The sequence below is a fragment of the Ranitomeya imitator genome, chromosome 1 (genome assembly GCF_032444005.1).
Source record: "Ranitomeya imitator isolate aRanImi1 chromosome 1, aRanImi1.pri, whole genome shotgun sequence".
In the NCBI taxonomy this organism is placed as follows: Eukaryota; Metazoa; Chordata; class Amphibia; order Anura; family Dendrobatidae; genus Ranitomeya; species Ranitomeya imitator.
This window is the reverse complement of record NC_091282.1, coordinates 626,008,446-626,034,307: the sequence shown is the minus strand read 5'-3', so window position 1 is coordinate 626,034,307 and position 25,862 is coordinate 626,008,446.

The window sequence follows — 25,862 nt, the reverse complement described above, 5'->3', positions numbered from 1 at the left end:
GGGGCGGCTGTGCGTGGCTGTGCTGGGGGTGGCTGTGCTGGGGGCCGCTGTGTGTGGCTGTGGCTGTGCTGGGGGCGGCTGTGGGTGGCTGTGCTAGGGGCGGCTGTGGCTGTGCTGGGGGCGGCTGTGCATGGCTGTGGCTGTGCTGGGGGTGGCTGTGCTGGGGGCAGCTGTGCGTGGCTCTGGCTGTGCTGGGGGCGGCTGTGGGTGGCTGTGCTAGGGGCGGCTGTGGCTGTGCTGGGGGCGGCTGTGCATGGCTGTGGCTGTGCTGGGGGTGGCTGTGCTGGGGGCGGCTGTGCGTGGCTGTGCTGGGGCGGCTGTGCGTGGCTGTGACTGTGCTGGGGCGGCTGTGCGTGGCTGTGGCTGTGCTGGGGGCGACTGTGCGTGGCTGTGGCTGTGCTGGGGGCGGCTGTGCGTGGCTGTGGCTGTGCTGGAAGTGGCTGTGCTGGGGGCGGCTGTGCGTGGCTGTGCTGGGGGTGGCTGTGCTGGGGGCCGCTGTGCGTGGCTGTGGCTGTGCTGGGGGCGGCTGTGCGTGGCTGTGGCTGTGCTGGAGGCGGCTGTGCTGGGGGCGGCTGTGCTGGGGGCGGCTGTGCGTGGCTGTGGCTGTGCTGGGGGCGGGTGTGCGTGGCTGTGCTGGGGTGGCTGTGCTGGGGCGGCTGTGCGTGGCTGAGCTGGGGCGGCTGTGCTGGGGGCGGCTGTGCGTGGCTGTGGCTGTGCTGGGGCGGCTGGGCATGGCTGGGGTGGCTGTGCTGGGGCGGCTGTGCGTGGCTGTAGCTGTGGCTGTGCTGGGGCGGCAGAGCTGGGGCGGCTGTGCGTGGCTGTGGCTGTGCTGGGGGGGCTGTGCGTGGCTGTGGCGGGGTGGCTGTGCGTGGCTGTGCTGGGGCGGCTGTGCGTGGCTGTGGCTGTGCTGGGGGCGGCTTTGCTGGGGGCGGCTGTGCGTGGCTGTGGCTGTGCTGGGGGCGGCTGTGCGTGGCTGTGCTGGGGTGGCTGTGCATGGCTGTGCTGGGGTGGCTGTGCGTGGCTGTGCTGGGGCGGCTGTGCGTGGCTGTAGCTGTGGCTGTGCTGGGGCGGCTGTGCTGGGGGCGGCTGTGCGTGGCTGTGGCTATGCTGGGGGCGGCTGTGCTGGGGGCGGCTGTGCATGGCTGTGGCTGTGCTGGGGCGGCTGTGCTGGGGGGGCTGTGCTGGGGTGGCTGTGCTGGGGGCGGCTGTGCGTGGCTGTGCTGGGGTGGCTGTGCGTGGCTGTGCTGGGGCGGCAGTGCGTGACTGTGCTGGGGCAGCTGTGCGTGGCTGTAGCTGTGGCGGCTGTGCTGGGGGCGGCTGTGCATGGCTGGGGCTGTGCTGGGGGTGGCTGTGCTGGGGGCGGCTGTGCGTGGCTGTGCTGGGGTGGCTGTGTGTGGCTGTGCTGGGGCGGCTGTGCGTGGCTGTAGCTGGGGCTGTGCTGGGGGCGGCTGTGCGTGGCTGTGGCTCTGCTGGGGTGGCTGTGCGTGGCTGTGGCTGTGTTGGGGGCGGCTGTGCGTGGCTATGCTGGGGCGGCTGTGCGTGGCTGTGCTGGGGCGGCTGTGCGTGGCTGTGCTGGGGCGGCTGTGCGTGGCTGTGCTGGGGCGGCTGTGCGTGGCTGTGCTGGGGCGGCTGTGCGTGGCTGTAGCTGTGGCTGTGTTGGGGCAGCTGTGCTGGGGCGGCTGTGCGTGGCTGTGCTGGGGCGGCTGTGCGTGGCTGTGCTGGGGCGGCTGTGCGTGGCTGTAGCTGTGGCTGTGTTGGGGCAGCTGTGCTGGGGGCAGCTGTGCGTGGCTGTGCTGGGGGCGGCTGTGGGTGGCTGTGCTAGGGGCGGCTGTGGCTGTGCTGGGGGCGGCTGTGCATGGCTGTGGCTGTGCTGGGGGTGGCTGTGCTGGGGGCGGCTGTGCGTGGCTGTGCTGGGGCGGCTGTGCGTGGCTGTGACTGTGCTGGGGCAGCTGTGCGTGGCTGTGGCTGTGCTGGGGGCGACTGTGCGTGGCTGTGGCTGTGCTGGGGGCGGCTGTGCGTGGCTGTGCTGGAAGCGGCTTTGCTGGGGGCGGCTGTGCGTGGCTGTGCTGGGGGTGGCTGTGCTGGGGGCCGCTGTGCGTGGCTGTGGCTGTGCTGGGGGCGGCTGTGCGTGGCTGTGGCTGTGCTGGAGGCGGCTGTGCTGGGGGCGGCTGTGCTGGGGGCGGCTGTGCGTGGCTGTGGCTGTGCTGGGGGCGGGTGTGCGTGGCTGTGCTGGGGTGGCTGTGCTGGGGCGGCTGTGCGTGGCTGAGCTGGGGCGGCTGTGCTGGGGGCGGCTGTGCGTGGCTGTGGCTGTGCTGGGGGCGGCTGGGCATGGCTGGGGTGGCTGTGCGTGGCTGTGCTGGGGCGGCTGTGCGTGGCTGTAGCTGTGGCTGTGCTGGGGCGGCAGAGCTGGGGCGGCTGTGCGTGGCTGTGGCTGTGCTGGGGGGGCTGTGCGTGGCTGTGGCGGGGTGGCTGTGCGTGGCTGTGCTGGGGCGGCTGTGCGTGGCTGTGGCTGTGCTGGGGGCGGCTTTGCTGGGGGCGGCTGTGCGTGGCTGTGGCTGTGCTGGGGGCGGCTGTGCGTGGCTGTGCTGGGGTGGCTGTGCATGGCTGTGCTGGGGTGGCTGTGCGTGGCTGTGCTGGGGCGGCTGTGCGTGGCTGTAGCTGTGGCTGTGCTGGGGCGGCTGTGCTGGGGGCGGCTGTGCGTGGCTGTGGCTATGCTGGGGGCGGCTGTGCTGGGGGCGGCTGTGCATGGCTGTGGCTGTGCTGGGGCGGCTGTGCTGGGGGGGCTGTGCTGGGGTGGCTGTGCTGGGGGCGGCTGTGCGTGGCTGTGCTGGGGTGGCTGTGCGTGGCTGTGCTGGGGCGGCAGTGCGTGACTGTGCTGGGGCAGCTGTGCGTGGCTGTAGCTGTGGCTGTGCTGGGGCGGCTGTGCTGGGGGCGGCTGTGCATGGCTGGGGCTGTGCTGGGGGTGGCTGTGCTGGGGGCGGCTGTGCGTGGCTGTGCTGGGGTGGCTGTGTGTGGCTGTGCTGGGGCGGCTGTGCGTGGCTGTAGCTGTGGCTGTGCTGGGGGCGGCTGTGCGTGGCTGTGGCTCTGCTGGGGTGGCTGCGCGTGGCTGTGGCTGTGTTGGGGGCGGCTGTGCGTGGCTATGCTGGGGTGGCTGTGCGTGGCTGTGCTGGGGCGGCTGTGCGTGGCTGTGCTGGGGCGGCTGTGCGTGGCTGTGCTGGGGCGGCTGTGCGTGGCTGTGCTGGGGCGGCTGTGCGTGGCTGTAGCTGTGGCTGTGTTGGGGCAGCTGTGCTGGGGGCGGCTGTGCGTGGCTGTGGCTGTGCTATGGTGGCTGTGCGTGGCTGTGCTGGGGGCGGCTGTGCGTGGCTGTGGCTGTGCTGGGGGCGGCTGTGCGTGGCTGTGGTGGCTGTGCGTGGCTGTGGCTGTGCATGCAGTCCGTGTGCCGCGCAGGAGACAGCGCTACATTAAGCGCTGTCCCCCCCACTGTTGCTGAAGCCGCGATTCATATGTTCCCTGCAGCAGCGTTTGCTGAATATTAGTGTTTAAAATGCATATCCAGGTCCCCCCCCCCGCTGTAATTAAAATACTCACCTAGCTTCCGGATCCCTCGCCGCAGCGTCCTCTTCTGGCCGCAGCCTCTCCTGTATGCGATCACGTGGGGCTGCCGATTAAAATCATGAATATGCGGCTCTGCCTCCCAAAGGGGCGGAGCCGCATATTCAGTACTGTAATCGGAGGCCCCACGTGACCGCATACAGGAGAGGCTGCGGCCAGAAGAGGACGCTGCTTCGAGGGATCCGGAAGCTAGGTGAGTATTTTAATCACAGCGGGGGGGGGCGCACAGGAGGTGGAGGGTGGGTGCGCACAGGGGGTGGGAGGGGGGTGGAGCCCCCACGGCCGGTATATTATGGGGGGGATAATTAAGTTCGGCTGCGTCACTCTGGTCCAGACTGCGCAGGTGCGGTACGTCGCGCTTGCGCAGTCTATAAAGGCTTCGGACAGAGTGACGCTCCCACCGTTATATTATAGATATATATGTAATTGAGACACACATATATATATATATATATATATATATATACATTAATATTTCATCCAGCGCGAGACAGCTTAAAAGCCGGTAATTCAATTGCCGGCTTTTGCTATCTGCTTCCTAAACCCGACATGATATGAGACATGGTTTACATACAGTAAACCATCTCATATCCCCAATTTTTTTGCATATTCCACACTACTAATGTTAGTAGTGTGGTATGTGCCAAATTTGGGCTGTCTAGCTATTAAATTAAAGGGTTAAATGGCGGGAAAAAATGGCGTGGGCTCCCGCGCAATTTTCTCCACCAGAATGGTAAAGCCAGTGACTGAGGGCAGATATTAATAGCCTGGAGAGGGTCCATGGTTATTAGTAACATAGTTAGTAAGTAGTAAGTAAGTAAGGCCGAAAAAAGACATTTGTCCATCCAGTTCAGCCTATATTCCATCATAATAAATACCCAGATCTACGTCCTTCTACAGAACCTAATAATTGTATGATACAATATTGTTCTGCTCCAGCTCCATTGTGTTGGGGCTAAAAACATCTGCCCCCAGCCACCCCAGAAAAGGCACATCTGTAAGATGCGCCTATTCTGGCACTTGGCCACTCTCTTCCCATTCCCGTGTAGCAGTGGGATATGGGGTAATGAAGGGTTAATGTCACCTTGCTATTGTAAGGTGACATTAAGCCAGATTAATAATGGAGAGACATCAATTATGACACCTATCCATTATTAATCCAATAGCTTGAAATGGTTAAAAAAAAACACACACACAATATTGCAAAGTATTTTAATGAAATAAACACACAGGTTGTTGTAATATTTTATTCCACTCTCAATCCACCTGAAGACCCTCGACCTGTAACAAATAAAAAATAATAAACCAACAATATCTCATACCTTCCGTCGATATGTCCCACGATGTAAATCCATCTGAAGGGGTTAAAGGAGAGAAGGTTTTTCCACCAACATAGAAGAGGATTCTTTACTGTACTGCAGTGAGAATCTGGAATTGCTTGCCTGAGGAGGTGGTGATGGCGAACTCAGTCGAGGGGTTCAAGAGATCCCTGGATGTATTCCTGGAGCAGAACAATATTGTATCATACAATTATTAGGTTCTGTAGAAGGACGTAGATCTGGGGATTTATTATGATGGAATATAGGCTGAACTGGATGGACAAATGTCTTTTTTCGGCCTTACTAACTATGTTACTATGTTACTATGTTACTATTTTACAGGCAGGAGCTCTGCTAATGCAGCCGTCCCTGCCTGTAAAGCCCCAGCGAATGAATGGAATGTAGGTCAATGACCTGTAATTACCTTCATTCGCGGTGATGCGCCCTCTGCTGGTTGTCCTCATATGACCTCGAGGCTGGGAAAATATTCAGAAAAGTTCCCACGCTCGAGGTCATATGAGGACATCCAGCAGAGGGCGCATCACCGCGAATGAAGGTAACTACAGGTCATTGACCTACTTTCCATTCATTCGCTGAGGTTTTACAGGCACGAGCAGCACTGCATTATAGCCGAGCTCCTGCCTGTAAAATAGTTTAACCCCTTCAGATGGATTTACATCGTGGGACATATCGACGGAAGGTATGAGATATTGTTGGTTTATTATTTTTTATTTGTTACAGGTCGAGGGTCTTCAGGTGGATTACCAGAATAATAAAATATTCCAACAACCTGTCTATTTATTTCATTAAAAGTCTTTGTAATATTGTGTGTGTGTTTTTTTAACCATTTCATGCTATTGGATTAATAATGGATAGGTGTCATAATTGACGCCTCTCCATTATTAATCTGGCTTAATGTCACCTTACGATAGCAAGGTGACATTAACCCTTCATTACCCCATATCCCACCGCTACACGGGAATGGGAAGAGAGTGGCCAAGTGCCAGAATACGCGCCTCTTCCAGATGTGCCTTTTCTGGGGTGGCTGGGGGCAAATGTTTTTAGCCAGGAGGGGGGCCAGTAACCATGGACCCTCTCCAGGCTATTAATATCTGCCCTCAGTCACTGGCTTTACAACTCTGGTGGAGAAAATTGCGTGGGAGCCCATGCCAATTTTTTTCGCCATTTAACCCTTTAATTTAATAGCTAGACAGCCCAAATTTGGCACATACACACTACTAATATTAGTAGTGTGGAATATGCAAAAGAAATGGGGATATGAGATGGTTTACTGTATGTAAACCATGTCTCATATCATGTCGGGTTTGGGAAGGAGATAGCAAAAGCCGGCAATTTAATTATCGGCTTTTCATCTATATCGCGCTGGATGAAATATTTATATATATATATATATATATATATATATGTGTGTCTCACTGACATATATATATATATATATATATATATACATATATATACCTATTCTATGTGTACACATTTATTCTACCTATTCTATTCTAAGCTGTCAGTGTGATTTTACTGTACACCGCATTGAATTGCCGGCTTTTCTCTCTAACACCGCTGCGTATTTCTTGCAAGTCACACTGCTGGTCCGTGTGTAATCCGTATTTTCTCGCCCCCATAGACTTTCATTGGTGTATTTTTTGCGCAACATGGTGACAAACGCAGCATGCTGCGAATTTGTACGGCCGTAGAAAGCCGTATAATGCGGATGCGTAATATACGGCTGATAGGACCTGACCCATTGAGAATCATTGGGCCATGTGTAATGCGTGTTTTACGGACGTATTTTATGGGCTCATACGTCCGTAAAACTCGCTAGTGTGATGCCGGCCTAACACACAACAAAAAAAGGTGAATGGAAGCCTCAAAATCACACTTTGTAGCCCATAGATAGATGAGGCGTGTCACATCACACTTTGTAGCCCATAGATAGATGAGGCGTGTCACGGAAATACCACACTGTAATATATGTGTCCTGTAGTTTTAAATTTTTTACCACACAATTGTGTTTAGAGCTAGGGTAACACACAGCAAAAAAGGTGAATGGAAGCCTCAAAAGCACACTTTGTAGTCCACAGATAGATGAGGCGTGTCACGGAAATACCACACTGGAATATATGTGGCCTGTATTTTTTAATTTTTTACCCCAAAATAGTGTTTAGAGCTAGTTTAACACACAGCAAAAAAGGTGAATGGAAGCCTCAAAATCACACTTTGTAGCCCATAGATAGATGATGTGTGTCACAGAGATACCTCACTGGAGTATATGTGGCCTGTATTTTTTAATTTTTTACCCCCAAATAGTAAGGGTAACACACAGCAAAAAGGTGAATGGAAGCCTCAAAAGCACACTTTGTAGCCTACAGTTAGATGAGGCATGTCATGGAGATACCACACTGGAATATATGTGGTTTGTATTTTTTTTATTTTTTACCCCAAAATACTGTATAGACCTAGGGTAGCAGATAGCCAAAAAAGTGGAATGTAGGTCTAAAAAGCAACTATTTGGAGAGCACAGATAGACCAGGAGTCTGACGGATATAGGACACTGTTAAATATGGGCCTGGATTTTTTGGGGCCCACCGAAATTGTGTCAATAAGTAGGCTATGACACTAAAAAAAAAATGTTGGAGTACTAAAATTGTAAAATATTTAGCGCATTGATATGCTGTGTGTGGCGGACAAAACACAGTGATAAATATAAGAACTGTAGCTAAATATTTTTTTGACCAGATAAAGATTTTTTGGTCACCACAATGGAGTCCAAAAATGTTGTAAGACACTCCAAAACATACTACAGTACAAAAAAGGGCAGAATTTTCTGTGCACTCAGATGTGATGCCTGGGGCAAAAAAAGCAGTTTGAAATTGCTAAATTTTCACGCTTTTGTATTAAAATGGCCTGGCTGTAGTCTGCAGTGTGACCAAGCAAATTAATGTAGAAAAAAAAGGGACTCTGGATTGCTTTGTAACAAAATTAGCAGGATTCAGGTGCAAAAAAAAAGATATTCCTAGCCACAGATACCTGCAGCTAGGTATATATAATAGGCAGCAGCAGACAGTAACGTACCCTCTTGATGTATGCAGTGAGATCTGTATACTCACATACAGTGCCTGCAGACCTTGCACTGATGTGGATATGCGCACATAGACTCCCCTGCCTACCTAGCAGTGCAATCAATATACCTCTTAATTAGCCCTAAAAAGGACTGTTGATTTATCTGGATTTGTGGATTCTGTGATGGTAGACCCACACTATCTAATAAAAGAAGTAATCTGACCCTATCTCAGCAGCATCTCTCCCTATACTACTTGAGTCCGGAGCAGAATGCGCTGAGCAGGGCGGCGCCAGGTCTCTTATAGATCTGATGACGCTGTGTGGCCAGCCAATCACTATAATACCAGTAGTGGCGAGCATGCTCGCTCATCACTAGTTACAAACAATTTTTGGAAATGTGTGGACTCCAAGTTGGGTCTCCATTTGTCGGGTTGCCTGTAGTGGAATGTGTAAATATTAGAAAAAAGCCGACAGCACAATTGATATAGGGATGCCCGTCCTAGTTCCACTAGCCCTAAATGGAAAAGTACATACCTCAGAAAAGTGAAGGACAGCATCCAATCCAGGTGAAGTATAAAAAGTCCTTTATGGTGCCAAATGCAACATGTTGCTTGAAAAAGACCTATATGGTGGAATGTGTGTCAGAGGCCTATTATACAGTTTCTACTCTGTGGAAATTGATGCTACTTTAGTTCTATGTGATAATTATTTTTTTTTAATGTGGAAACTACAAGTTGGGTCTCCATCTGGTGGGTTGCCTGTATAAGTATGGCTCCCAGACAGGCAGGCCTGCACTTACTTTCAGTCAAGTATCTATGTTATTTTCCTTATTTTTTTGTACCAATAGTATTGTGTGAAACTGATGCTTGTGCCATCTGAGTGTGGCTGTAAAAAAAATGGTGTTGCATGAGATATCATGGCTTCCAGATAAAAAGGCTTACAACTCTCCTTTTGCCACCACATCTTAATTTAAACTTCAATTCAAAGCTCTAAAAGCTGGCCCAGAATCTGATACCTCATTCATGGCACATGGCTGACTTCTGCTGTTCCATTATCAAATTTCTACTGTAGGTAAATTGATGCCACATTTCCTCTTGTCTGCCCCTAATTTTGGTAAATATTTGCACTCCAGGTTGGGTCTCCTTCATGTGTGGTGACTGTTGCAGTATGGCATCCAGACTGGCAGGCCTGAACTTACTTTTAGTCAACTACCACTGTTACTATCCTTACAGTTATCTAACATTAGAGCTCTACCAAACTAATATTAGTGCCACCTGAGTCTGGCTGGGGAAAAAGCAGCTGTTGCATAATGTATAAGGGCTCCCAGCACAACCTTCCTACACTGGTCCCTCACCCACCTCATCGTATTTGAAACTTAAATTCAAAGCTCTAAATGCTGGCCCAGAACCTGTGCCATTATAAAATGTTCTACTGTGGGTCTATTGATCAGTCACCTCTCTGTTTTACTATCCTTTCATATTTGTATCAATAATAGTCTATGAAACTGATGTCCGTGCCACCTGAGTGTGGCTGGGAAACTAAAACAAATTGAGCTGATGCATGAGGTATCTGGGCTCACAGTAAAGAAGGCTTACACTGCTCCCTTAGCTACCATGTCTTAACTGAAACTTCAATTCAAAGATGTAAATTCTGTCCCAGATTCTGATACCTCATATATGGTCCATGGCTGACTGCTTATGTGCCATTATAAAAGGTGCTATTGTGAGTCAATTTATCAGTTAACTACCTGTGTTACTTTCCTTACATTTTTCTACCAATAGTTCTGTATGAAACTTATGTGTGTGCCATCTGAGTATGGCTGGAATAATAAAGAAAATGGAGGTGTTGTATGAGGTCTCAAGTCTTCCAGCTAAGAAGGCTTTCACTGCTCCCTTAAATACCAGGTCCTCATTAAAACTTAAATTCCAAGCTGTAAATGCTGGACCAGACCCTGATACCTCATACATGGGCCATGGCTGACTGCTTCTGTGACATTATCAAAGGTTATACTATGGGTCCATTTATCAGTCAACTACATGTGTTACTATTCCTACATTTTTATGCCAAATAGTAGTCCATGAAACTTATGTTTTTGCCACCTGAGTGTGGCTAGGAAACTAAAAAAAAAGATCTATTGCATGAGGTGTCAGGTTTCTCAGCTAAGAAAGCTTAGACCTCTCCCTTTTCAACCAGTTCCTCATTGAAACTTTAATTCCAAGCTCTAAATATTAGGCCAGACCCTGATACCTCATGCATAGCCCATGATACCTCATGCATAGCCCATGAATGACTGCTGCTGTGCCATTTGCAAATTTTTACTGTGGGTAAACAGATGTCAGTTTTCATGGTGTCTAGCTCTAATTTTAACTGCGAAAAATACGGCCGAGTCTCGCATGTTAATATCCGGCATTGCCACCATCACTCAGGAGCAGAGCGTGCGGCTGCATGTATTGCCATGCGGCCGCACGCTCCGCTCCTGAGTGATGGCAGTGCCGGGTATTAACATTAGAGACTCGACCGTATTTCTCACATGTGTAATCCCGGCCTTAAGATGTGTATACGTTTTGTTTGGCCTCCCATTGAATCTAATGGGGTTTGGGTACCTTATTTGAACCGTTAATCGAACCTATTCAATGAATGCCAAGCCAAACCTTGAAAAGTTTGCACATCTCTAGTGCTGGATCCCACTTACTTTAATTCTCTGAAAAACTGATGTTGGAGGTGTATGAGATTGTGCCCAACAATCCAACAGAAACTTATCATCAGTAATTGCTTCAAATCTTGAAGACTAATTGATGACAAGGAATTTGATTGAATGTCCCCAGAAAATTCAGAAATAGTCACATTTTACTGTGTACAAAAATTACATAAAGGCCTCAACCTCCTGAGGGGTAGGCCATTGGTATCAGGGATAGTAGACATCCTTTGCTATCTACCTCGACAAAGTTCTTCACATTCAAGCACTGTAATCATACATCTTGATCACCATGGACATTTTATTGAGATTGGATGGCCTAACACTCACTGATGAGACCTTGATAAATGTAGAGGCATTGTACTCTTCTATTACCCCTGATAAGGGTCTGGAGGCAGCAATGATATGTTGTGGTTCTTCCTCTCAGTCGGGAGGCAGGAAAGCTCTTGAGAGTGCATCATCTTTGACATTATTGTCAGCTGGACAAAAATGAAGAACAAAATTAAATTGAGCAAAAAACAGGGCCCACCTGGCCTGGCGGGGATTAAATCTCTGTGCTGACAGGAGATAAGCTAGATTTTTCTGATCGGTGAATATGACAACCTGATGAACCAATCCCTAGAGAAGATGACACCATTCTTGCAGAGCCAACTTGATTGCCAATAGTTCTGATCTCCAATGGAATAGTTCCTCTCTGAAGTGGAAAAAAACCTTTGAGAAAAAACCACAAGAGACCATACGACCGGTAGAAGATTTTTGAGAGAGAACTCCTCTAGCGCCTATGGAGAGAGCGTCAAACTCGAGAAAAAATTGATTGTCAGAGTCCAGTCGATGGAGAATGGGCGTGGAAGAGAAAGCCTCCTTCAAAGAGACAAAGGCCTTTTCCGCTTCTGGTGTCCAATCCTTGGGATTAACGCCTTTCCGAGTTAGCGCTGAGATGGGTGACATTTGAGTAGATAAGTGTGGAATAAATTGGCGATAATAGTTGGCGAAACCCAGGAACCGTTGAATCACTTTCAGCCTGGATGGGCAAGGCCGCTTGAGGATAGCGGATAGTTTCTCCGGATCCATCTTTAGACCTGTAAACAAGACTACATAACCAAGAAAAGGCAGAGAGGATTGCTAGAAGACACATTTCTCAAACTTTGCGTACAGTCTATTCTCTCTGAGCCTTTGTAGAACCTGGCACACATGTTTCCGATGAGTGGCTAAGTCTGAGGAGTAAATCAAGATGTCAACCAAGTAGACCACAACACATGAATAGAAGAGATCTCTGAAAATGTCATTTACAAACTCGTGGAAGACTGCAGGTGCATTACTGAGGCCAAGTGGCATTACCAGGTATTCATAATGTCCATCAAGAGTGTTGAAGGCTGTTTTCCATTCGTATCCTTGACGTATACGAATCAGGTTATAGGCCCCTCTGAGATCTAGTTTCTAGTTTGGTGAAGATCTTGGTTCCTTGGAGATGATCAAGCAGCTCTGAAATAAGTGGTAACAGATATTTATTTTTTGCCGTGATCTGGTTTAACCCCCTGTAATCTTAACACGGCCAAAGAGATCCATCCTTAGGGGGCGTGGCCAGCTGCCAAAGGAGCAAGACGTGGTTCCCTGAGCTCCCTGAACTACGAGGGTAATCCACCCGTTTTCAAGATTACTGGACACCCATCCAGTGAGAAAAAAGGCAACAATCTGCAGCCCTGGAGCCACTGGTGCGATATCTGGCCACGGAGGTGGAAAATAACGGTCCAAAATTACGGCACCGAACTGAGGCCTACAGTCGGGCCTGCGGCCTGTGAGACGCCGGTGCGGCCTGCTTCCGGCCGGAGAACTTTCGGCGCCTCCCTGCATCAGCGAGGCGACCCGGACTTTGCCTGACGAGGAAGTTCGCTCACCCCCATCGTCCCGGAACCGGGGAGTCCCTGCGGCCGGGGTCTGATCGCCGCCGAGGAGGAGCGGAGACCGCGACGCGGTGAATCACGGTGAGCACTGCAGGCTCACGTGCCGTCCGACCTTCCCTTGGGCCATAGAGGCGGCGGTGTGCACTCCGGCTCACGCCGCGGAGGAGGCTCACCGGTCAGTACTTACCCGCGCGCCGGCCGCTCAGGAACCGGTGCCGCGTTGTGCCGCCTGCTCTTCCCCAGGACCCCCTTCCGACGTCTGGGCTTAGCGGTGGAGGCTGTGACCGCTAGGGGGCGCTTGGTCCGTGCTGCTGGTGGCCGGCTGCCTGAGAGCAGACGTGGCGTGCCGGACCCCTGGGGTTGCAGGCCCGAACGCCATCGCTCCACCACGTCGTTGTAGAAAACCCGGAGCCCTCCGGTGGACGGAAGACCCCCCGGTGCCTGTCGACACCTAACGGCAGAGGTGAGAGGTCGCCCCACGTTATATCCCCCCACCTGAACCATCTGTGAGGGATCTGGGCCTCGGACACAGGGGAAGTTGCTGCCCCCCTCGGCTGGACACACGCAGTCCGTGAGGGGCTGGCGCCACAGTGGTCTCCCGGCTCCCATAAGTAGCCTTCGGCTCCGCCAGTCCTACAGGCTCCAACCTGTATTCATCTGCGCGCCGGTTGCCCCGGCGCTGCGGCAACGTTACGCGGCTGGTCCGCCCAAACTGCCTACAGTCCCGGAGTCCCCGGATCCTGTGGAGGCTCCTGCCGCCGCTGCGGTGAGTGAGGGCTCGGGGGTTCTGTCCCACTGGGGAGCGGCGCCTCAGATACGCCTGGTAGTGGGGGAATTCCGGCCCTAGACTCTGGTCCTCTGCTCCTGCCGCCAAGTAGGGCACTATCTGCCGTGCGGCCTCTGTGCCCCCTGGATCTCTTTGCGGTGGTCCTGGAGGCCCCCCGCACAGCTGAGTCAAACTGAACGGAGGAGAGGGGGCTAGTGGGCGATCCCCCAACCACCTGGGCTACCTGTGAGAGGGTCCCGACAGTGACATTAAGGCCCATTGCTTTCCCTGACTGGGCGCTACAGAGCTGTCCGAGACCTGAGTCGGGACGGTGGACCAGCCCCTGCTGAGGCTCCCCTGACTTAGGCTGGCTATTTACCATCATACCAACCCTCCCATCGCAGCTGGTATTTATCTCTGACAATCCTCCGCCACGTCTCCACCCCAAATAGGCCAAGCTTATAATACACCTTAAGACTTTTGTAATGCCTTAAAGTGCCCCCCCTATATCTGCTAGGGGTCGCTCTGCAATATGCCCTCCTACTGACCCTCTTTCCTTAAACGGGATAAGCACCATGGAGCCCCTTTCCTACTCAACTCGCCCTCATGCCTAAAGCACGCAGAGCTAGCTAAAAACAACCCAGCAACAGATTTGCCACTTTAACAGATCTGGACTGCGATATGTCTTCTGGCCCCTTCTCCCAGTCAGAATCCTCTAACTCGTCTATACCTGAGGGTGCGGACTCTGAAATGATTCCAGCTTTAACAACCAAGACCCCTAATACCTCAACCTCAGATCAATCTGCCTTACTATCACAGTTTCAATCAATTTTACACTCAGAATTACTCAAAATGTCAGAAAAATTGACCAAGGATTTAACTAAGGAGATCAGAGAACTCGGTTCCCGTACCTCTGACCTGGAGGACAAAATGGACGCTACCCACACAACCCTTGCTACTCACAAGAAAGACATCGAGATGCTACATGACGAAATTCACACCCTTAACAACAGACTGGAGGATTTCGAAAATCGAGCCCGCAGGTGCAACATCAGAATCAGGGGCATACCCGAAATAATCACCGATCTCCAGTCCACGGTGACGGCTCTCTTTCAGGAACTATTACCAGGAATCCCTATAGAGCGCCTAGAAATGGACCGAATTCATAGAGCCCTGAGCAAACGCAAACCGGAAGCTCCACCAAGGGATATCATCCTTAAATTACATCATTACAAAACCAAGGAACAGCTCTTACAGGCAGCAAGAAATTCGTCACCGCTGGTATTCCAAGGCCACTCATACGAGCTGTTCTCCGACTTGGCCCCCACTACCATCGCCAAAAGACGTGCTATGAAACCATACGCTCCAACAACATCAAGTACCGCTGGGGCTTCCCATTTAAACTGATCTTCTCTCATCTCGATATGGTCCATACAGTTCTCTCCCCTGAAGGAGCGAGCCGTTGCTTGTCTAAACTACAACTCATGGACCTCCCATCATCCCCCCCACCTTCTTCCTCGAGGCCCCAACCTGCGACCCTCCGTCCCAGACCACGTGATCCTCTGGCTCCCCCATGACGTGCTGGATATCCACTAACTTTAGTTCGTACCTATACTACTCCATAGGCTTCTCTTCAGGACAACCTCATAGCGTAGTCCCGGCTACAACACGCTAGCCTATACTTTATAATGTTCAATGGAACAAACAGTTCATATGTGTTCTTTTTCAGTTTATTGTTACAGGCGTTCTTGGAGCGTACAGCTCCACTACCTACCCTACAGAAGCCGTTACAGCTTTCGCTTCAACCAAACTTCCAGACTGACAACGCCATTTGACTTGCTCTTCACTTCAGACAAGTGACTATGTTTATTACACGAGTTTTCACAGTGTTTTTTTTTGTTTTTTTTTCTCTTTTCTCCTCTTTATAACGTGTTAAGTTGTAGAATTCTGTCAGGCCTTTTAAATGGGCAGCCAGGTTTCAAATATTTCACTAGACCATATTAAGTCGTTAATTAACTATGTTTAATATAATGGTTATTTTCAGGTCTCGCACTACGCCCCCTATCCCTAATTCCCCCGGCGCTATGAAAAGCCCACTCCTAGCCTGCGAAATTGAATTTCCAGTTTAACTTAACCCACTATCTAGTTCTCACTCCCGTTCTTCACGACATATAAATATGTTTCATTGCGCCCCCTAGCGGACCCTCATGACCCCACAGTGTCCTTGTACACTGATGCTTCGCACTATGTGCTTAGCCAACAACAGTCCCACCCCCCCAAAGAGTTCTTCCTACCCTTTCCTAATCATAGTTATTGTTCAACCTACCCTCCCTTCCATCCCTACTACTCACCCGAGTACACTCTACCAATTTGATCCACCTAACAATAATTTCTCTAACTCCGCCAACGACCCAAAATTACTGCCAACATAAGCAAATTCAACAACCATCTATCATGCCATTAACGATCCTATCACACAATGTGAGGGGCCTAAATTCCCCTCACAAACGCACTAAGGCCTTTCGTTATTATAGATCCCAACAGGCAGATGTGGTTTGCCTCCAAGAGACGCACTTCTCAACCAGCTCCTACCCCAAATATATGTCCACTTCTTATCCACTTTTCTATATGGCGAACGCCCCAAATAAAACCAAAGGAGTCGCGGTCTGTTTTAAAAAATCTGTCCCCTTCGTTTTTAAGTCGCCAGTGGCTGATAAGGAAGGACGCTATATCATGGTGACATGTTCGATATCAGATGAACTGGTCACTTTTGTCTCCTATTATGCTCCCAACTCCCACCAAGCTGCCTTCTTTTCCCAGTTATTGGAATTAGTCTCCGAACATGCCCAAGGCACCACAATACTATGTGGAGACTCCAATTGCATACTGAAAGCTAGCCTCGATAAATCCTCAAGCCCCCATTCCTCTAATCCCCCGCAGCCTTACCCTTCTGCGGATTCAACCGCTCTTAATAAGCTTCTCGCCCAACACCACTGGGTGGACTTATGGAGGGAGATCCACCCCTCCAATAGAGACTACACGTACTTCTCCGCACGCCACTTAGTGTACACTAGAATCAACCACATAATCGCTAACCCATCCTTCCTCCCAAACATCTCTAATATACCCATTCTTTCTACACCCTGGTCGGATCACTCCCCAAATCTCCTCACATGCTCGACGCTCCACCCACGGCCCCGTTCATTCAACTGGACTCTGAATGACTCACTGCTCTCTTATCCCGATATTTCTCAAAGGCTGAAAAATCACATTGATGATTATTTCTCCTTGAATCAACATTCAGCTTCATCGCCAATCTCCCTTTGGGAAGCACATAAAGCAGTGCTTAGAGGTCTCTGCATTCAAGAGGCCTCCCGCAAGAAAAAAGACAGGAACGCGAGGATAGCTGAACTGGAGGGCAGGGTGTCAGCCTTAGAGTCTCAGATGAAAAACACTCCTTCACCAACTATATATCGCGACCTTCTCCATGCTCGCACTGAATTAGACCTTAGTCTCACTGAGATCGCAGACCGGGCCATACGGTGGTCACAGCAACGCTTCTACGCTCTCAATAATAAAAATAACTCTAATTTAGCTCGACGCTTAAAATGCCTACCCTTACCCAGGCCCCCTATTCGAATACGCACACCTGCTGGTATCAAACCTAATCCACAACAAATTTCCCACTTTTTCCAACAAAAACTTAGGCAGCTGTACAAGGCCCCAATTACCTCGAATTCAGAAACGATAGAGAAATTTTTAGACTCTATTCCCCTTCCAGCTCTTAGCTCCGATTTGATTGAACTCCTCAATCAAGCCGTAACGCCAAGTGAAATCAAACTAGCCATTCAACACTTGAAAACCAATAAAAAACCTGGCCCCGATGGTTTTACGGCCCTCTACTACAAGAAATATGCTCCAATTCTGATCCCCCACCTCACGAATTACTTCAACTCTTTGAGAGAAGGCAATAAGCCAGGTGCAGCTTCTCTAATTGCTGCAATATCTATGATACCTAAACCCAACACAGATCACCTACTCTGGTCTAATTATAGACCAATATCCCTTATCAACATAGATCTCAAAATTTTAGCCAAAATATTATCCCAAAGACTGAACTTTGGCCTAGGTACCCTAATCCATAAAGATCAAGTGGGTTTTGTCCCTCGGAGACAAGCTTTAGACAATATACGGAGGGTCTCCCATCTGTTGCACCTCTGCAAACACCGTGACATACCAAGTATGCTACTGTCATTAGACTTCAAGAAAGCCTTTGACTCTATCTCATGGCCATATTTGTTTGCGGTGCTGCGGAGATGGAAGTTTCCCAACCACTTTCTCTCTTGGATTTACGCTCTCTATAGCTCCCCTTCGGCCTACGTACGTTATAATGGCTTTTCCTCCACGTATTTCCCTATTAGTAGGGGGACCAGGCAGGGATGTCCCCTTTCACCCCTGTTGTTTCTTTTGGCGCTTGAACCTTTAGCTATTCATATGCGCCTTAATTCTGAAGTTCAGGGAGTGGAAGTGGCGTCAGTTTCTCATAAACTTCTTTTATTTGCTGACGACATGCTATTGCTTTTGTCGTCCCCTAAGACATCCTTGCCGGCCCTCTTACATACCCTAGAAAGCTTCGAAACTATATCCGGCCTCCACTTAAACACCAGCAAATCCTACGCTATGAACATATCCCTTTCGCGACCTACTGTATCACTACTTCAGCACAACTTTCCGTTCCAATGGGCCACTGATCATTTGGACTATTTGGGGATTAAACTAACAGCTAACCTAGACTCCCTTTATGCGGCTAATTATCCTCCTATCCTCCGGAAACTTCGCCTTCTGCTCCAATCATGGGAGAAACTACATCTCTCTTGGTTGGGCCGAGTACGTGCGCTAAAAATGACAATCCTCCCTAAATTGCTCTATCTATTTCGCGTTCTGCCCATACCTATCCCCTCACACTTCCTTAAAACGGCCCAAAGATCTATAGACACCTTCGTATGGAGGGGAGGCATCCCGAGGGTTAACAAGGCTACTTTATACCGCCATCGCCTAAAGAGGGGTTTGGGAGTCCCCAACCTCTTGAAATATTACCGCGCAGCTTAATTAGGCCAACTGACTTTATACCATGCTTATAACGAACCCCCACTATGGCTATCCCTGGAAGCATTCGAAATGCAACCCAGTACTCTAGACACAGTACTATGGATCCTCCCAACTCAATGCAAACATATCTCGAACCCCATTATAAAGCATTCTCTTACAATCTGGGACACTTTAAAATATTCCTCACAACTGATCTCACCCTTTTTACCCCTCGCTCCCATTTGGGGTAATACCCTATTCCCCCCAGGCGTGGGATCTATCAAAAGTTTTTATAGATGGGTCGAAGCCGGCATAACCAGGGTTCACCAGCTGTTCAATATTGATGGGATAATCCCATTCTCGGCCCTACAGGAAAAGTACCACTTCCCCCCGGAGAAATCTTTCGATACTTACAATTAAAAAATGTTGCCAACTCCTTATTAAAAAATTCTACCCCTCCTTACTCCATGACCCCTTTTGAACAAAAGTGTCGTCAAAACCCACATGCCTCGGAGATTATTTCTCTCCTCTACTCATACATTAATGCCCCTTCCCATAGGCATTGTTTGAAATATACCGTTCGTTGGGAGTCGGACATCGGATCTACCCTGACAGACTCGGAATGGTCCCAAATTTGGTCCTCATCTACTGGAGGAATGTTGAACACACTCATGTTAGAAACCAACTACAAAGTGTTAACCTGATGGTATCTGACCCCCGCTAGAGTAGCTAAAGCTGTGGCTAACCACTCCCCAAATTGCTTCAGAGGTTGCAATTCAACAGGAGACATGTTCCATATATGGTGGCTTTGCCCGATTGTCAGAAGGTTCTGGATTAGGATATACCATTTGTTTTTTTCCATAGCGAACATTAACCTTAAAAAAAACCCATGGGAGGCGCTACTTAACAAGCGCATCCCCAACATCCCTAATCATACCCGATCCCTTATTTCATTTATATTTTTGGCAGCGAAACAAATCATTGCTTTGGCATGGAAAAAACCAAACTTAGACTTTTCCGCGGTCAAAACACGCCTCACCTGGTACATGATCAACGAGAAATTGTTGGCTATACTAATGGACAAAGTTGGCAAATTCGAGAAAATATGGCTCCCCTGGGCGGAATACACAACCATACCCCTTTTGCCACACCGGTACTATGCCCAACTAACTACATTCAGTCGGATTCAGAATAACCTACCATACCCTTTAGACGTTATACACCTCTTCACTCGGGCTCCCCTCCCCCACTCCCCCTTTCCCTTACTTTGGTTAGGTTGTATGATTGCATGTCAGCTAACCACATGCACTATTGTTCAGATTGTATGTAAAGACTTATCCTGATTTTTTGATTATCTTGATTATCTCGTAAATGTAAATCGAAAACTTTCAATAAAAATTTATTGTTTAAAAAAAAGAGATCCATCCTTTTGCTTAATGAAGAAGAACCCCATTCCCCCGCCCCTTCCCCCGCATCCCCCCCCCTCGGGGAAGATGATTTCCGAATAAATCCTCTAGCCAGGTTCTCCTGGATGTACTCTAACATGGCATGCGTCTCTGCATGGGAAAGAGGATAGATTCGCCCCAGTGGGGGAGTCGTTCCGGGAAGCAGATCTATGGGACAGTCATACAACTTGTGTGGAGGTAGTCTCTCTGCTTCCTTTTTCCCGAAAACATTGGAAAAGGCCCAGTAAGAGGAGAGTAAACCCAGTAGGGCAGCTTGCTGAACTGAAGGAGGAACAGGACGAATGGGAGTGATGCAATGATCGGAACACTAATCTCCCCAGCGCAGGATTTCTCCAGTCCTTCAATTTAAAACAGGTTCATGCGTCTGGAACCAGGGCAAACCTAGAATCAAGGGATGAGACAAACCAGGCAAAACATAAAAAAACAGATTCTATCTGAATGCGTTAGACCTACCCGAAGTTCCACTGGCTCAGTCTGGAACCGAACGGGCTCGGTCAGGGGTTTGTCATCTACGGAATTCACTAACAGCAGATTTGGAAGGCGCTGGACTGGAATCTGGTAACGGTCCACAACCGCTTGCTGAATAAGGTTCCCAGCGGCTCCAAGTGACAAAGTTCTGAGAATTTAACTGTGCCGAAGGATACGGAAACAGTCATTTGCAGAGATGGAGAGAAATGATTGTAAAGGTAGTCACCAAGGCCTCGTCATTCCAGGATAACTCTGAGGAAAGAGTCTAGAAACTAACTGCATACTGAGCCACCTTGAAACTCTCCTGATGAAGATGAAGAAGCAAAGAATCTATTGATTAATGAACCCCTGACATTGGGCAGGATCGCCATTAAATGGAGGGGGAGATGCCAGACAAAGTTCTTTATGTGCCATGCAACAGGAGACCTGGGGAGCCAGTGGTCGTGACGGGAGTAGCCGAGGATATCACCAAGTCCAAACATTTAGACATAGTTGCACAGATAGGTCGTGATATTGTCCTGCTGATCTTTAAGGCGAGTAACCTCTTGACACAATTCTGCAGCTGGAGGTGCATGGGGCCCAGCGGGCTCCATGGCTGGAGCAATCTGTAACGAATGGAGGTGGAGGCCCAGATGGTTAAGAGCGCATTCGTTTATTGCTATTATGGTGGAACCACTGGACCGCGGTCCGGGGGGGTCTGAAGGGGGCATGACTAAGCGAACCCCTGACACCCATAGTAAGACCCCTCAAACAGGATGAGAGTGAAATGTCAGAGGGACAAAGGTGCTACATCCAGTTAGACCTCGGACACGTGGAGGCTGGCCCAGCAAAACAGATGCTCAAACAGGGATAACAGATAGCGTAGAACTCAACAGGCGGGATGTGGCAGGCAGTACTGATGTTGTTATGAGTAACAGGGAGATGGACGTCTGAGCTGGATGGAACTTGCACAAGTAGTGCTGGAGTCATCCCGAGGATGGAGTAGTAAGCCGCAGATAATCTGAGAAGACAAGCAGTATTAGCTGGGGACTGGCAGGACACAGGCAAAGCACAACAGGACACAAGAACGTCAGATCACAGAACTGGAAACTAGCAACATGAAACACTTGTTGCTCTGGCGCCCTCTCTATGGCAGAGGTTGTCAGAAATAGCACACATTAATATCATTGGTTAACATTTTTGAAAAATGCGCACTGTCTCTTTAAGCCTCATACCTGGGGATATGCTGGCTGCGTGCCAGGAAGCAGGAGCAGGGGAGAGAGCCAAGGCAGGATGACAGGGAGCAGACAGAGAGTGGGTGCCCCAACGGGGGAGGCCCACCGAAGTATGGGCATCACAGCGGGGGGAACGGGGACCCCGCGTGGTCACAGGTGTGATGAATTTCCCACTTTGAGGAGACCTGCATTTACATATACAGTACATCGGTGTTTGAAACAACCTATTGCTGAGATCAGATCTTTACAAAACTTATCTCAAAAAGTCAACTGCATTACTGACTGACGCAAACCTAGAAAATCAGTTGTAAGTAGCAACATAATCAATACCACCTAGCATCACACACCTCACCAATAAGAAGCAGTTCCAACCATCACAATAGGGGTGAGTAAATTAAATATATATTCAAATATAACAGGATAAAGAGGTTAGCCACTACTTTTTAATAGATGACATCCTCAAGATAGGTCATCAATGTCTGATAGGCTGGGGTCTGACACCCACATCTTTTCTCTGTGTCGGCGACGTCTGCTGGAACTGCTCAATTGCTGAGATGTTCGCGCCATCTTCTGGCCACGTCAGGATACTGTACATCCACCTTCTAGTCATATCAATTGAAGGCGGATGTGCAGTACCCTGCCTCGGCCACTATCAAAAGACTGAGCAGCTCTGCAATCAAGCAGTTCCTTCCAGCAGCTGCCAACACTGAGAACAGCTGATCAGTGAGGGTGTCAGGTGTCCGATCCCAACCAATCTGATATTCATGGTCTATCCAAAGAGCAACCTCTTTAAATTTTTATGGTTGATAATTTTGCATGGGCAATGAATGATCCAAATGTCCCATCACAGAAAAAAGGTCCCACACCCCTGATCTAAAGCATCCCCTTATTTGTAAAATAATGTTGAAATCTACTATATAATTGTCTAAGGGTCACTTACGTCTGTCTGTCTGTCTGTCACGGATATTCATTGGTCGCGGCCTCTGTCTGTCATGGAAATACAAGTCGCTGATTGGTCGTGGCAAAACAGCCACGACCAATCAGCAACGGGCACAGTCCGGAAGAAAATGGCTGCTCCTTACTCCCCGCAGTCAGTGCCCGGCGCCCGCATACTCCCCTCCAGTCACCGCTCACACAGGGTTAATGCCGGTGGTAACGGACCGCGTTATGCCGCGGGTAACGCACTCTGTAACCGCTGCTATTAACCCTGTGTGTCCCCAACTTTTTACTATTGATGTTGCCTATGCGGCATCAATAGTATAAAGATCTAATGTTAAAAATAATAAAAAAAACAAAAAACCTGCTATTCTCACCCTATGTCATCCGACGATGCACTCGTGCCTGCCACCTGCCTTTCCCGTTCCTCACGACTCCCCGGTGACCGCTCCTTGCATTGCGATCTCGCATGATGATGACGTAGCGGTCTTGCGAGACCGCTACGTCATCTCGCGAGAGTGAGACAAGGAAAAACAAGAGGGCGGTGGGAAGGTGGCGGGAATCCCCTTGGGAGCTGAGGCTGTGAGCCGGGGAAGGTAACGTGGGAGGAGGAGGAGCAGAGCGGCCAAGGTGAGGCGCCTCAGTTCCCACGATGAGCATGGTGCCCAGTGCTGCTGGCGCTGTACGGCCTGACTGCTGCTGCTGACAGATGCCGGTCTGTGCGAGACCCCAGCCCGGGAACCGGCGGGACATGTACGTGTAGGAGGGGACAATGGCACCATGGTGGAAGAACTTTTCTGTAAAGTTGTCTCCATAATTACACTACGTGGCCTGTGTTATACACTACCTGGCCTGTGTTATACAGTATGTGCCCTGTGTTATACACTACATGGCCTGTGTTATATACTGTGTGTGTGGGCTGTTATATACTACGTGGCTGTGTTATATGCTATGTGGGCTGTTATGCACTCCGTGGGCTGTGCTATATACTACGTGGCTGTGCTATATACTTCGTGGGCTGTTATATACTATGTGGCTGTGCTATATACTCCGTGGGCTGTGCTATATACTCCATGGGCTGTGCTATATACTCCGTGGGCTGTGTTATATACTATGTGGCTGTGTTATATACTGCATGGGCTGTGCTATATACTACGTGGCTTTGCTATATACTCCATGGGCTGTGCTATATACTATGTGGCTGTGCTATATACTACGTGGCTGTGCAATATACTACGTGGCTGTGCTTTTTACTACGTGGCTGTGCAATATACTACGTCGCCGGCCGTGAACAATCAGCAACAATTGTGTGTTCAATGTATTATTCTCAAATCTTCATAAATAAACTACATACATATTCTAGAATACCCGATGCGTTAGAATCGGGCTACCATCTAGATGAAAATAATTTTCAATAGGAATAGTTACATTTTTTAATTGGTTTGTAGAAATTGCCCTGGGAAATTCTCTTATATGATCATTAAATAACACCAACACAATGTAAGTCCCACGTGTCTAAGTGCAGGTGATGTTTGTTGTAGTGATATATAAGTGGCGGGCATTTCAGTTTCTCATCATTTCATCACATTTGTAAATAACATAAATGTACTTCCACATGAGAATAGTGATTTACAAACTGACAAATCCACTTTAGCCTTTCCACCACTTTTTAAGTAAAACCCAAGTCTTATTAATGTCAGATATTATTGCCCATACATGCTAAAACATTACTTTGACATACTGTAGTTTCTTTTAGATATTTGTCATCCTCAAGGTGAGTTTTCTTTATTGTTTTTTTTTCTTTATTCTGTATTTTTGCTGTGTGATTTCCAAAAATATATAATATATTTTCAAAATTAGCAATTGTACATATAGTAACATAGTAACATAGTTAGTAAGGCCGAAAAAAGACATTTGTCCATCCAGTTCAGCCTATATTCCATCATAATAAATACCCAGATCTACGTCCTTCTACAGAACCTAATAATTGTATGATACAATATTGTTCTGCTCCAGGAAGACATCCAGGCCTCTCTTGAACCCCTCGACTGAGTTCGCCATCACCACCTCCTCAGGCAAGCAATTCCAGATTCTCACTGCCCTAACAGTAAAGAATCCTCTTCTATGTTGGTGGAAAAACCTTCTCTCCTCCAGACGCAAAGAATGCCCCCTTGTGCCCGTCACCTTCCTTGGTATAAACAGATCCTCAGCGAGGTATTTGTATTGTCCCCTTATATACTTATACATGGTTATTAGATCGCCCCTCAGTCGTCTTTTTTCTAGACTAAATAATCCTAATTTCGCTAATCTATCTGGGTATTGTAGTTCTCCCATCCCCTTTATTAATTTTGTTGCCCTCCTTTGTACTCTCTCTAGTTCCATTATATCCTTCCTGAGCACCGGTGCCCAAAACTGGACACAGTACTCCATGTGCGGTCTAACTAGGGATTTGTACAGAGGCAGTATAATGCTCTCATCATGTGTATCCAGACCTCTTTTAATGCACCCCATGATCCTGTTTGCCTTGGCAGCTGCTGCCTGGCACTGGCTGCTCCAGGTAAGTTTATCATTAACTAGGATCCCCAAGTCCTTCTCCCTGTCAGATTTACCCAGTGGTTTCCCGTTCAGTGTGTAATGGTGATATTGATTCCCTCTTCCCATGTGTATAACCTTACATTTATCATTGTTAAACCTCATCTGCCACCTTTCAGCCCAAGTTTCCAACTTATCCAGATCCATCTGTAGCAGAATACTATCTTCTCTTGTATTAACTGCTTTACATAGTTTTGTATCATCTGCAAATATCGATATTTTACTGTGTAAACCTTCTACCAGATCATTAATGAATATGTTGAAGAGAACAGGTCGCAATACTGACCCCTGCGGTACCCCACTGGTCACAGCGACCCAGTTAGAGACTATACCATTTATAACCACCCTCTGCTTTCTATCACTAAGCCAGTTACTAACCCATTTACACACATTTTCCCCTAGACCAAGCATTCTCATTTTGTGTACCAACCTCTTGTGCGGCACGGTATCAAACGCTTTGGAAAAATCGAGATATACCACGTCCAATGACTCACCGTGGTCCAGTCTATAGCTTACCTCTTCATAAAAACTGATTAGATTGGTTTGACAGGAGCGATTTCTCATAAACCCATGCTGATATGGAGTTAAACAGTTATTCTCATTGAGATAATACAGAATAACATCCCTCAGAAACCCTTCAAATATTTTACCAACAATAGAGGTTAGACTTACTGGCCTATAATTTCCAGGTTCACTTTTAGAGCCCTTTTTGAATATTGGCACC